This window comes from Lynx canadensis, chromosome D3 (genome assembly GCF_007474595.2).
Source record: "Lynx canadensis isolate LIC74 chromosome D3, mLynCan4.pri.v2, whole genome shotgun sequence".
NCBI lineage: Eukaryota > Metazoa > Chordata > Mammalia > Carnivora > Felidae > Lynx > Lynx canadensis.
Window position 1 is genome coordinate 84,867,376 of NC_044314.2, and position 14,670 is coordinate 84,882,045.

The following is a 14,670-nucleotide window of genomic DNA, read 5'->3' on the forward strand; positions in this document are numbered from 1 at the left end:
TCCTTACTTATGTTTTCCAAATGCTATCAGTTCTGGGAAGATCAATTATTACTGAAAAGTCGAGAAACGCTCACCGGTTATTTGCATTGATTTGGTTGACAAGACACAGGTTCCTTATGAACTATGGATGTCTGTGGAGGGGACAGGGAGGAGAAAAATGCAAGAATCCGGGAGAGCTCGGGCATTGGAGCCTCTACCAACTGCAGGGACCAGAGGAGGAAGAATACTTTGCTCAGGATGGGGACACTGAACTGCCCTCCCAGAGCCCCCCAAACAAAGCCGTTTCTGTAAAGACAAATGGGTAGCCAGCGTCGGCCAGCACTGCAAGCAGCCACGACGATATAATTGGCCTGTTACCGCATCATCTTTAATCAATAGGATCCGGAGTTTCCACAGCTTGTACAGCCCAAATCTCCCTGGCAGCCAAGAACCAGCGGGTTGTTAAAAGGCCCGATAGTTCTGCCTCGCTAATGGGTGGCTTGTTCCCTCAACCCTGCTGATTTTTTAAATAAACCTAAATTCCAATAATTGTTTAATGTTTATTTTTATTTAGTTCTGGTTCAGATGCTCTGCGTCTCTCTGACAGAAATTGATATCTGGCTCATGGTGAGCTTTATTAAAACACACACATACAGACACAAACACACATACACTCACGCATATGCCACACACCCACTGGGAAGTGGTTTACTTATTTGGTTATTTATCTAGCTGAGGTGTAGACCCACGCATCTAGAGAAGATGGACCAAAGGACAAACTTGCCAAGCTCTGCTTTCTCTCTGGCTCCTTCCCAGGGAAGTGGGGAGAGACCTGCTAAGCTTTCATCAGGGAGCCCTATTCTTCATTCGGGCAATACACATAGGTTATGTCTGGCCTCTAGTTGTGACCTTGCTGGAAACATCTCTGACTTCTTCAGTGTCTCTGTGGGCACATGATGGAACAACTCACCAGAGAGGGCACCCTGCTCCTTTCCTGTATGTGTTCAATATAAACCCCCCTGGCCACCTGTGAAAAACAGGGACATGGGTGGAGGCTTACCTGCCCCTGCACAGGAAACCAGGAGGCAGAAAGTCTCAAACTGCTTGCACTGGGCTGGAGAGAGACCTCTCCACCTTCATACAAGCCCGGCTTGTCTTTCCATCTGGCGTGTCTGAGAAAAGCCTAGGCGAGTCTGAGTTAAAGGCAAGGTTTTTCAGTGCTTTCTCAGTCCTATCTTTGGTGCTTGTACTGCAGGCTTATGCTGTGCCTTTCATCATAAGAGGTTCATGCATTCGCTCACAGAATCACTACAAACCGATGACCTGAAAATCAGGCTTATCAAACTGGAGACTTTCCTTCCCACACACTGTACTCTGTCCATCAAACGGGGGGGTTGTCTTGACTTTGCTATCTTCTTTACCCCTAAGTCAAACCAGCCACTGAGACCTGTGATGTCCGCTATGGATGGGGGTATCCCAGCATCCATTCCCTCCTTCTGATACTACTGCCACCTGCTGGTTCAGACCCGTGAGGCTTCACCAGGGCTACCGTGAAACCTCTTGCGGGCCTCTCCCTGCCTCTTCCCTCCTCCTCCACTGATTTTCAGACCTCCACCAGAGTTGCTGATCCCAGACACAGGCCTGATCTTGTGACTCCTTGATCCTTCCCCAGGGCCTCCTCTTGCTTCCTGGGAGATGCCCAAACAACTCCCACGGCATTTACACTCCTTTCCATTCTGTTTCCCTCCACCCAAGCCTTTCTAGTGCATTTGGCCGTAGATCAAGGACCCAAACGCTGGAGAGGGACAATCTGCCACTATTTTCGCCTTTCCAACAAACAAAACATTATAGGAAACAGTGTTAAAGTGCCTCTTTCCATTGGAGACAGGGAAACTTTGAATTACCAAGAAGTTTCTGCAGCGGGTACAAAGAAGTGTTGGAAAGAACCCAGGTCTGGTCATCAGAAGAGCTGGGTTTGCTTCCACTGCAGCCACTTACCAGCTGTGTGTCCTGGGCATGTCACCCCACTTCTGTGATTCTGGGGGCTGCCATGTGACTAATAATCTCATCCTGGGAGGCGTAGGCCCAAAGCTCAGGTTCAATCCTTCACCGCTGTGGGGGCCTGCTATTGTTGGCACCCCAATTCTTGGAACTGATTACCTCAAATTCTAACCACCACCAATCCCTCCCCTTCCACTGAGGCATTCAAGTGCCCCCCCCCCCCCCCCTCTGTACCTGGAATTTGCTTCCGTCCGCCGCAAGCCACCACAGACAACCTCTATCTAGCAGGCCCTCTATTTTCCTTGGAGGGCCCATGGGTCACTTTGCACCCCTCACCCCACTGCCCTCTGGGCCCTGCTGTCTTGCCACCGGCCACAGCAGCGGAACCAGGTTTCTGTGCAGACCCACATTCTAATAATTGTCCCCATATATACGGCGTGTACTCTGGATCTATTATCAGCTAATGAGTAAATAATATTCTGTTCTAAATCCAAAAGCGCTATTAGATACCAGAGGGGGACTAATGGGTGTTTTAAGACCCCTTTAATCACATATTAACGTGCCGCGAAGCAGGCTGTGGAGCCCATATGCCAACCGCCCTGCGAACGAGGAGGCTTCTTTCCTTTAAGCAAAGAACAAAGCAGAAAAAGATAGCAAGCCTTCGCCCCTGGGTCTGGTCAAGCAGCCAGGCCAGCCCTGGGGCTGGAGGAACCCCCCCAAAGCTGCTTTGCTGTCTCTGAGTTAGAGGGATGTTGCCGAACCTGCCTCTCCTTTTTGAGGGTGTTATTGGGAAAGGGGTTGGGGCTAGTGTCCTCAGGCCACCATAACACAGTACCATCAATGGGGGCCTTAAAACAACAGAAATTTATTCTCTCACAGTTCTAGAGGCCGGGAGTCTGAAAGTCAGCTGTTGGCAGGGCCGCGCTCCCTCTGAAGGCTCTTGGGGAGGAGGCTTCCTGGCTCCTTCCAGCCTCTGGTGGCGGTCAGCTGTCCTGGGCTTTGCTTGGCTTGGGGCTGCACCGCTCCCATCTCTACCTCCATAGGTCACAGGGCCTTCGCCCTATGTGTCCTCTCCTCACACACCAGTCATTGGATTCAGGGCCCACTCTGATGCGGTATGACCTCATCTTATTATATCTGGAGAGACTCTTTTCAAATAAGGTCATATTCTCAGGTTCTGCATGGATGAGAACTTTTGGGGGACACTATTCAACACAGTACAGGGGTGAGGGTCTGGGTGTCGTGGGGGAGGAAGAGGCTCAGATATGGAGCCTTACTTCTGAGTGACTGTAACACAAAGTTCCTGCCATTTTACCCTCCTCTGGCCCTGCCCATCACACATTCCAGAAAAGTTCAAGCACCCGACCCAAATTCCTCCCACCGATCCATCGTGTCATATTAGCAACTTAGTTTCTTATTAGCCACTTCCCATCGCATCACATTAATATTTGTTTTCCCTAATACAATGCAGGAGTCTTCTCAGATTAGCAACTTTCTCATCACATTAGTGGAAACAACTCCTAATACAATACAATCCGAATATGACACAGTCTGATGGAGAATTGCTAACGCAATCCGACTCCCCTCTGCCTTGGTACAGGAATGTCGTCCTGTTGTTGAGCAATGTGGGGGCATGCTGAGACAATCAAGCCCCTGGTGAGCAGAGTCACACAGGCCACCCTCGACAGATGGAAAGAGATTTGGGTCTCCCCAAAGGAGGAGGTCTCCCTTAGAAGGAACCAATGCGGGGGTCTCTCCTGTTTCCACACCCACCCTACTCCCATAAGGAACATTCTGGCTCTTCTCCTAAACATCCAAGAAACCTTGGAATCTGCAGGAAAAAAGAGACAGGTAGAGAGAGGGGTCCATTATACCTTCCACAACCTAGTTCTCTGAAGCACTAACTTTATTGGTGTGACAAGGCAAGGCTGGCATTGCCAAGGTTAATTCATCAAGGATGTGTAGACACAGCAGAGCTAGGGCGATGTGAGGAGCCAGCAAAGCGGGCTGTTGTGCTGACAAGGCCGCCGGGGATGGGGGTGATGACACTGAACTGGTGACAGGCTCTCACAAAGTGGTTTAAGGAAAATCCCACTGGAGCCTGCTTGAGCTCTGGACTGACTTGGGTTCAAATCTATCACTGCCATGTCCTAGCTGGATGATCTTGGTCATGTAATTTAAATCTCTCAGTGCCACAGTTTCCTACTCTGTAAAATGGGGGAAAAAACAGGGCCTACCTGTGAGGTTGTTATGAGTCAATGAGATATGAACAGAAAATATTTAGAAGCTTGCATAGCACTTGGCATGTGAAAAATCAGCCTTAAGACACAGTCATGGCGAGGAATGCAAATCCCAAAGTAAGTCAAGTTCAACCACATGTTCTGAGTGAGCTCTGGGCTAGACACTGTGAAAAAACAAGAAGTTGAGTCTCTCCTGTGGAGGCATGATGAAGAACCGGGAGGCAGGGGTCATACCATGAGAAGTCCTCAAGCCAAACCAAGGAGTCTGAACTTCATCTTCAGGCAACCTGGGAGCCATGGAAGCAAAAGGCCTCAAGTTTTAGTAGAGCTGAGGGAATACAGGCCTGTGGGGACAGGAGACGTCGTTTCCCTTGCTGCCAAACCACCTGTCGTACTACTGGCTCCTTAAGTCCTGGCAGAGGGAGAGGCTGAGGGATGGCAAGAGATGGAGACAGACAGGGGCAGAAGAACAGCGAAGAAGCTGAGTGTGGGCTTCTCTGTGGCAGCGCTCACTTTCTTGCTCTCTCTGCCAGCCTGTCTGAGAGACTGGCAGAGCCCCCGGCCCACTGTAAACTATCCCAGGCAAGGTTGCCGAATAATTCTCACTGCTTCAGCATGGCAGCCCACGTGGTAGCCAAGAGCCTGCTGCCAAGAGGCAAGTGGCCAAGATTCCCTTCCAACAGAGACATCCTCTTGCCAATCAGAACCCGGCCTGCACACATCTAGTAAAATCGGACTGTTTGCCATCAGCCAAGCGGACACAGTCAGGACTTCTCGACCCTGCCCACCCCCATCCCCAAAGCCTCCCAGCAAGAAGGAGGGTCCACACCCCAAGGACCCAAGCACCTGCCCCCTCCACATTTAACTTCTAGGATCTACCTGGTGAAATCACAGCCTCCGGAGTTAAATGCGTGGGTTCAAAGCCCAGCACCTTCAACTGAGCAGCTGTGCAACCTGGGGCAAGTCACCTAGCTTCTATGAGCCCCATCTGTGCCTACACAGTGTGATTTATAACAGTTTCTGCCTCACAGAGTTGTTGGGGATTAAATGAGATCATATATGAAAAGTGCTTTCTTAACACCTGGCATTTAGTCCATGCTCAATAAATGTTCATTTGGGGCAGCTGTAAGATACTTCATCTATCTGGAACTCAGCTAACTAATAATATCAGCTATCCAGATAGGGCTAGGGACCAGAGGATTAGCAGAAAAGGCCTCCAAGCAGTTAAAATAAATGCAGAGTCAACACATGGAATGTCCAATCATGAAACCACCCTAATATTTATATAATATTAGGGTCCTATAATTAAATTTCTTAATGTTTATTTTTGACAGAGAGAGAGAGAGAGAGAGCGCAAGCAGGAGAGGAACAGAGACATACAGAGACAGAATCTGAAGCAGGTTCCAGGCTCTGAGCTGTCAGCACAGAGCCCCATGTGGGGCTCGAACTCATGAGCTGTGAGATCGTGACCTGAGCCAAAGGCAGATGCTTAACTGAACCAAGGAGGCGCCCTGTGGTTCTATAATTAATAATAGTAATAACCACTACTACCAAGCATTGCGCATAGCAATTTAAATACAACTTGTCATTTAACAAGTAGCGTGCTGGTAAATGCTTAACAACCAGTTCTCTGGGGAAAAAAAAAGAGAAGTTTTGATGTGTACCATTTCCGTGTGTAAATTCTTCTACCATGGTCAACTTCTAGCTCCCAGTGTGACGTCACCCTACACCTAGAACTGGGAAGAACAGCTGGTTCTTATCAGCCAGCTCTGGTCACCACTGCATTCACTGACTCTACATCCCCTATGAGGTCAGCGATATTTTAGCTCCATTTTCTAGACAAGGATAGCAAGGCTCAGAGACACAAACTTCCTTGCTTGAGATGACACAGTCAGCAGGCTGCAGCAGCACTATGATTTGGACCCAGGTCATGTGGATTTCGAAGCTCACTCTCTGCACGTGGCCCAGTCCCCAACCTTCGTTTAGCACAATACTCACTTTTTGGTAAAGACGGGTGATAGTGAGTGTGTGTCCTCCCCCTCAAACCTGTGTCCACCTCTGTTCAATCTGGAGGCCACTTTCCTGGTGAGGTGTCTCTGCTCTGGTTCGGCGGATCCTCCTGCAGTCACATCCACCGTGCCCACCCTGACCTGGCCCCCGCCATGACCTCCCCACCACAGACAGCCAGACACCTTTAGAAGATTTTTAAGAGGTCATCCACATTTCGTCAGGATTAAGTTGATAAAAGAGGATCAGGAAAAAGAAATCACAACATGTATGATATCACAAGCTACATATCGCTGATTGCTGTTACTGTTTGCACAAAGTTAGCAAGCCTACAAAGCAGGGACTGTTTGAGTGAAGGACAAGGAACCTTTCATTTTACTTCTTATTTTTTTTATTTTTTTTTTCAACGTTTATTTATTTTGGGACAGAGAGAGACAGAGCATGAATGGGGGAGGGGCAGAGAGGGAGACACAGAATCAGAAACAGGCTCCAGGCTCTGAGCCATCAGCCCAGAGCCTGACGCGGGGCTCGAACTCCCGGACCGCGAGATCGTGACCTGGTTGAAGTCGGACGCTTAACCAACTGCGCCACCCAGGCGCCCCTCATTTTACTTTTAAGAAGTGAAGCTGGGTGGTAGTTTTCTCAAACCACTGTGCGGCAACGTCAGAGTCCACTTACCGGGCCAGCAGTGTGTCTGGGCAGGTGTGACCCACTGTGCCAAAGGGCAGAGGCCAGCACGCATTCCTAACAAAACAGCTGACAGGCCCACATGCCCCACATCCTCACCTCCATAAGCAGCCCCTCAAGACACAGGGACCCCGTCCGCAGCATCTGCCTGTCCTCTCCACTTCTCAAACTTTAATGCACACGAGAATCACCCAGGATCTTGTCGAAGTGCAGATTCTGATAGCAGAGGTCCGGTGTGGGGCCGAGTCCCTGCCTTTCTCAACAGGCATTCAAGTGATGCTGATACTGGTCCGTGGTGGACCACACTTTAAGTAGCTAAGGCCTAAATCCCAAACACTCAAATCCCTAAATTGCTTGTGCGTCCCCTAACATTCCTCCGTGTCTCAAGGTTTTATAAATCCCCGAAGCAATTATAGCTTGACTCCTAATCACAAACACCTCAGAGTTTGCTGCAATCCATGCGGGTCTCTCACTTCCACTCTCCATGACTGCCTTGTCTTGTTCTAACTCTTATTCAACAAATACCAAGTGCCCACTCAATACCAGGCCTGCACCGGTGCTGGGAATATGAAAAGACCAATCCCTGCCTGATAGTCTCCTTCATCTGTCAGGAAAATGCCTAGAATCTGTGAGCTCCGTTTCCAGGTAGTAGCAACAGCAGATACTTAGGTAGTACTTAGTAGGTACAAGGGACTGTTCCAAGCATTTATAAATATTAACCCTTTTAACACACCCTAATCACTGGTCCAGTGATTAACTTCATTTTACAGGAGAGGACTAAAGTTTATGGAAATGAAGTCACCTACTTGCTAAGGATTTTGTAACCTTGAAAATGAAACTATTTAAGCCCCCACAGGAAAAGAAAGTTATATATTTGTGACTAAAGGATGCTCTTGGGTAGTGTCATGAACTTGATCCTGGCAGGGAAGAGTGGGAGTGAGTCAGTAGATACCAGCAGGTAAGTAGTTATACCCGACTGGGGCAGAGGCTTAGATAATTTAGGACTCTTGGTTGTAAGCAGCAGAATCCCAACTCAAAGTAGCTTAAGCATAAAAGGGAAACTGTTGCTCACCTATCTGAACAATGCAGGAGTAGCTTCAGGCATGGCTAGATCCAGCAGCTCAAACAATATTGACAAGGTTTGATTTCTCTCTCTTAGCCCTGCTTCCCTCTGAGGTGTTCTTCTTTCTCACCAGGTCTGGCTTTCCCAGGGTCGCATTCTCCCAGAAGAAAAATGACTTTTCTCCCCACCATGTTCATACATAAGTCACAGGGAAGTTTTATTGGGATGAAACCACATCTACACATGTACATATTATATTGTCCATGATTGCTTTCCTGTTACAGTGGCAGAGATTAGTAGTTAAAAACCACATGGCCTGTAAAGCATAAGTGTTTACTATCTGCCCCTTTCCAGAAAAACTTATTTTAGACTGCAATAGCAACAATTGTAGCACTTAGCTAACATAAACTGAGTGCACAGCTTATACCAGAGTCAGTTCTAGGCACTCGTTTGTTCCTTCAAATATGCATTGAGGTGGGAAAACTAAAACTGAAGAGGTTAAGAGCAGTCAAGCTCAAGGCCAGGCAGCCAGCAAGCAACAGAGCTGGGTTGTGAATTCAGTAGCATGACCCCAAATCCCATACTCTTAACAGCTCTGCTAATCAAACAAGGGTCTTCTGGAAGCTTCAGTAGGTAGATTTTCTAAATCAGGGTGTGATTTTCCAACTACTGGTTGGAAACACACCCACACATGCGTGCACACGTATTTTCTGAAGTATAAATGCTAAAGTGAATGGTGAATCCCACACAGGGTCTCCACTGCTCATGAGCTGTTTAGCGTTGTCCCATCAATGCTCTGATGGAAAGAACTGTCCTAATGAATCACTGGGGTCTCCCAGTGGACAGAGTGGCCCAAACCCCCATGAGCTGTCTTAGACTTCATGTCCCAGAAGTAGGGGCTTTAACGCTACTTAAGTCCAACGTGAGTGCCAGCCCCTGCCCACCAAGGGCTCCAGGCAGGAACTCCAGTGATAAACCCACCTCTCTTGAGATGGGGTCTTACCAGGTCCCATCATAATCTAAGGAGCCCACGAACCTCTGATGTTTCTCATTAATTTGTAAAGCCCTGCCTAGGAAGTTGCTGAGGCAGCCCCAAGTATGGAGTCTTGTCTCCTGCCCTCAGTGGGTCATTGGGACACTTTGGGCTGGGGGGATAAGAGACCTTTACTGCCAGTAGAGACAGGGAGGCAGGGGTTGGTAGTCAGAGGCATGTCCCATATTCAAAAGAAAGTTCAGGGTTTCTTATATTCTTGCGTTCAAATTCTGGTGCTGCCACTTAAAAACTGTGTGATCCTGACCCAGGTGTTTCCTCTCTCTGAGCCTCAGTTTCCCCCTCTGCAAAATGGGTACAATGGTAACCCCATTGAAGAGTACCTGTGACTTTAAGAGATAACTTATAGCAAGCGTTTGGCACATCATGTGAAAACTAAGAAAACGGGCTTTGCGGTTACACTGGCTTAGTTTCAAATCCTGTCTACGCACTGCTGTGCAACCACGACTTTGCTGAGCCTCAGTTTCCTGACCTGTATAATGGGAATCATTGCAGAACTTGCCTTAGGGGTTGTTGTGAGGATCAACTCAGCTTATGGGTCGTTAGGACTGACACAGTAAAATGCTCAGCAGCTTTAGCTTTTTTCTCTTTCTTATGTCAGATGGGTAATGGGACAAGGTCTTAACAAGATTTGAGGGAGGCACGTGTCACATAACAGTGTGAACACCCAATCATCATGCTTAAGAACTACGAAAGGATCAGCTCTAGCTTTTAAAGATTACGTTCAACCAAGGCATACAAGAGAGGATCATCTTAGCAATGCAATGTACCTTTACTTTCTGAGCTAAGGGTAACAGAAACTGGCCTCTGGGAAGCCTGTCCCAGCCTCTGGGGAGGTGATCTACTGTTCCATAGCTCTGATGCTGGGAGACCCAGGCCCACAAATACCCCAGCTCCAAACAGCTCCCTGCTGCTAAGGTTTGGGGCCAGGTCCCCAGAGCAGACATCCCTCTAATGGTTTCTTGCATCAGTGCCCCCCAGGGCTGTGCTAACATAACTGATGGGGGCCTTTGATGCTCTGCTCAGGGCCTCAGAACCAGGGAAAGGTGGTCTAGCTGGTCCTTGGACATGGCCAGGTCCTCTAAGGGCCCAGCCCAGGACTCACTTCCAGGCCACAGGACTCTGAGCTCCAATGGCCCACCCCCCTGAAGAACTGACATCCCTCTGGGAGGCCATTTCAGATCTGCCATGGCCAAGAAGAAACCCTGGGCTCCTGTCTGCTCCTCACTCTTTCTCCCAGCATCTTCCCCATCTCAGGAAAAGGTGGTACATCCATCCAGATGCTCAGGCCAGGAGCCCGGGAGGCATTTCCATTCATTCCATTCTGCCACATTAAATCACCTACCAGTGAGCCCCATCACCTCCACTTTTAGTGAAGCCCAAACCATTCTCCACCCCCACCCAGCCTCCTCCAGGCCATGTGCTTGCCCCCATAATACTGTTTCAGAGAGATCCCTAATAATGCTTTTGGATGGCCTTCTGTCAGTTCTGTGGGTACTGAGTCAAAAACCCAGACCCCCCCCATGTAGCTAAGAAGCCTGCACAGCTAAGTGTAGCTCTGCTCTCCCCCTGCACTTCCAACCTCCACTGGTCACAAGAGCTCTCAGTCCCAGAACAACCCTCTCTGATAAGATCCACACACATGTGCACATGCAGACACACACACAAACCCAGACACTCAGATATTCACAGGGGTAAAGAAGCACACACCCAGACACAGAGATAAAAACACACGTACCCAGATACATCCTACACTACCCAGACACCGAAACACACCTCACATCCAGACACACACCTCTTTCCATGGCAGACTCCTTATATTTCATAATCCATTAAATACCTCCTTCCCCTGCTGCTCTACCATGGCATGTTGTTGATTTGCTTTGTAGGACCACAATTTGTGATTCTTTTATTCTATTTGTTTATATGCTTCTCATCAGTTCCCCCCAGCCCTCTCCTAGACTGTTCATATCCTGAAAGACCATTTTTCTTTTGTTCATTGCTATATTCTCAGCACCCAGCATACAGTAGGCACTTTATAAGTATTGAAGGAAGGAAGGAATAATCCCCTAATCTCTTTTCTATTTTAATAAGGAGCTATACTTGTATGCTTGTCTATGGTTAAAGCGTCCTGGAAAAACAAATAAATGCGGAGCAGACAAAAGGGGGCTACAAGTTGAGGAGATTTACCATTCACTCTATGCTCATCTTTAATGTCTCAGTTTAAAAGATGATGTGTATATTGCTTATAGAGTAATGTATCCTTGAAAATTAGTATTTTAAAATAGGATACTCCAGGGGTTCTCCAAGCTGGCCCAGCATTCTGGCTCGAGAGGCCAGGCTGAGTTCCCAGGTGGGTGCTGTCAGCACCTTTCTGGGTAGGAGCAAGGGGTCCAAACATCAGTTGGGTTTGAGAGCCAGGGGTCTGCATGACTCGCTCCAGGCTTGAGGGGAAGGGGCTGGGGTAGAGGCCTCATGTGGGTCCTATTTCCTGCACCCTCTATCTTCATGGCCAGCCTGTGTCAAAGAAGGAAATTAAGTTTGTCTAGGGCTGGATGCTCCTGAAGCCACACAGCCAACTGTGAGAATCAAGGGCACAAGGACAGAGACTGTAGTTTAACAGTTTTTCTAGACTCTTCCTAGGAATGGATGTTGAAGAGACTGGACTATAATCACAAAGCCTGTCCTCATACCTTTTTTAAAAATAGAAAGTTATACATTGCACATAGAGCCCTGTTCAATATCATAATCTCACCAAATTTCCCTTATTCTGAATGGTTTAAAAATATTTTGTAACAGGATTCACGGGGCTCCCCATACTGCAGTCTTGCAGCATCATGTAGGTGCTCCAGGCTTTTCAAGTGGCTCTTCCCTCTCCAAATCCAGTTCCTTGCCCAATGCCAAGCTGACTTTTCACCCTGCTAAATCACATGATGACTGACTTTCGCCAAGTGTCTGATCTTAAGAGAAGACAGAGCTTTAGAGGAGGAGTGGGGAGGAGGTGGGAGAAGGGGAAGAGGAGAAGGAGAAAACAACCCAAAGGGGCCTCCAGTTGGTTATTTGCTATTTATCTTCTTGCCCCCCACCAACACTGCTGAGTCCTTCCTATTTGTAGGGTGGAGAGAAGAGGGGATTGTCTCTGATCCTCTGTTTTCACCTGAGATAATTAAAACCTGTTTTCCTATTAACTGGTTCCACTGATGGCTTTCTGCCTAGCTTCTTCTCTTTGAACCTCCTTGAGTATGTCTCTATGGAATCATGTTGGTCCTCTGCACATCTCTACAGGGATTTGGTCTAATATCGGTCTTTTGAAGGTCCCATTTGCTTTACTGATCCCTGGACAATCTCTAGTTAAGACAATATGACATCTTATGCCTAAGTTCCCCATGATGTCTGCAAGGACAGTCAGTGAATATTCTCCTTCAAATTTCCCTGGAATATCTGTAGCTGTTACTAAAGCCATGGATTACTATCTCTGAGTGACCCTTTCATCCTCTCTAGCTCCCTTCACCAGCCTAAAAATGACTTATAGAGATGGCAAATATAGCATTCAAGTGCTCACTGTCACCTCTCACGTCTGTGGCAGACATTACTAATGGACTGCCCATTTGGTCAGCTGGATCTCTACAATAGAGTTCAAATCAAATCAATTGTTACTCATCCCCCACCATTCCTTGTTCAGACACCTGCAAAAACCTTGAACCTGACCTTCTAACTTCTCCCCCCTGTCTCCTTTCCCAGAGTGATTGTTTTAAAAAAAGCTTTTATCTTTTAAACATAAACCAGATACTGGCACTTCCCTATTAAAAATCCTCCAATGGCTTTCCATTGCAATTAGAATAGGATGTGCCAACTCTCTCCTGTGCTCAAGCCCTGCATGACCTGGCTTTATTGGTATCTATTGTCAGCTTCTCCCAACTGGAATGTGAATCTTTTAGGGGAGGGATTTTGGCTACCCAGTTGGAGGCAGTGGCACCGGTGCCTACAGCAGTGCCTGGCACATCAGATGTTTATAGACTGAATGAGACTCTCTTTTGCTGATCCGGAATGTGGTCTAAGAATCTTTCTCAATGTGACATTCCAGGAAGCTACTACAGCTGAATTCTCAGAGTTCGCATGCAAGATGCAACCTACGTTCAAAGCCTATCCGGGTGAGTCTACCCAGCCTTCAATTATTTGGGAATGAGGCAATGTATAAATAAATCATTTTAGCTCTCCTGACCAGTTTACTTGCTTTCATTATACGTAGAAAAAAAATTTCATCCTTTATTCTTTGTAGTGAAAAATGGTTTGATGGGGTCCCTCTGAAGGCAGGCACCCTGGGGAGTCTGTAAGCAACATCATCTATGTTTGAACCAATGCATCAATGAGGTTACAGTCCAGAGAAAAATGCTCAGGAAAGTCAGGCCATGTGCTGCTGCCTCCTTAGGACATCACCCTTCACAACTGGCTGAGTCACCATGATGGCTGGAAATAGGTCCTAAAAAATCTAAACTTCTGGAAGGCCCAGGAGTCCCAGAACTAGAGGAACCATTGGGAGGCAGAAGGAAAATCTTTCAAAACAGAGAGCCATGATTGGGGTGAGCCCTGGTTTCTCTGTCCAGGGACATTTTAGAGCAAAAGGTGAATATTTCTGGTGTTCCTGCCAGGTTTCTTGGGGAACGGGGATGCTGGCAGGAGGAAAAGTGGATAGAGGGAGAGAAGAGTAATTAGTGCTATTAATTACATCTCAACCACAGCCTGCGTTTCTGCCCCGGGATTAAAGAAACATTCATTTGGAACGACTATTAAGGTCTTAAATTCAATGCTTCACAAATCATGGTGGTGGAATGAAAATTCTTTCTCTGTAGGGACCAGGAGGCAGAGAGCAGAGAATTTTCTATCCAGGTTGCTGCAGCCCAGCTGGAAAAGCCCGGGCTTGCGAGCCAGGGTGGAAGATGGTTTGCTTGTTATTGTTGTTGGCGGGACTTTTTTTTTTTTTTTTTTTGCCTAAAGCTGCTTCAGGCGGGGACGTGTTCCAAATGTATAATCTAATATGCTATAAAAGTCACTAATGTGATTATACTTTTATATCATATTAGAGAAAATGAATACTAATTCAATACCAAACGCTAATTTGGTAGAACCCCAAATTGCTGAGAGACTGCAAAACATTTACTGGGCTGAACTTCCCACGGCTGATGCCTAAGAGTCGTGGTGCTTAGTTGCCACAACCGGTCTGTGAGTTGGGCAGTCAGAGATGTTGGGGTCTGCTGGGGTCTGCCATCTCCTCTGTGGTGGACAGATGCTGCAGTGGTTCCCCCGGGGAACATATATTCTGCCCCCTTATGGGGCACTTCTCAGTGCTCAGAGCACTTTTTCAAATCATAAGGAATGCAAATCCATTTGGATTTTTAAATTAAGCATGTTGTTCGACAGGACAGCATTGGCAGATGGGAGACAGGCTGCCTCTAAATCCGAGTCAAGGTTGGGAATGGCTTCTCAGAAGAAAGACTGCCAAGAACTATGTCCTAGGAACTTATGTTAATGGCCAACATTTACTGAGCATTTACTATGAGACAAGCACTGTTAAATGCTCTCCTTCCATTCAGTCATTCAACCCTTAAGAGGACCCTAGGAAATTGTAACCTTTTTTGTGCCCA

At 47.5% G+C, this 14,670-nt stretch overlaps 1 protein-coding gene and 1 non-coding gene across 2 annotated transcripts in view; both read right to left on the reverse strand.

Moving 5' to 3' along the window:
- The window catches only part of CUX2 (cut like homeobox 2), a 171,794-nt gene that overhangs the window by 143,905 nt on the left and 13,219 nt on the right, over positions 1–14,670 (reverse strand). The gene's annotated exons all lie outside the window — the stretch shown is intronic.
- On the reverse strand, positions 9,624–9,727 carry LOC115498876. Its single transcript, XR_003963995.1, has one exon. It is a non-coding gene; the product is annotated as a small nucleolar RNA U13 (small nucleolar RNA).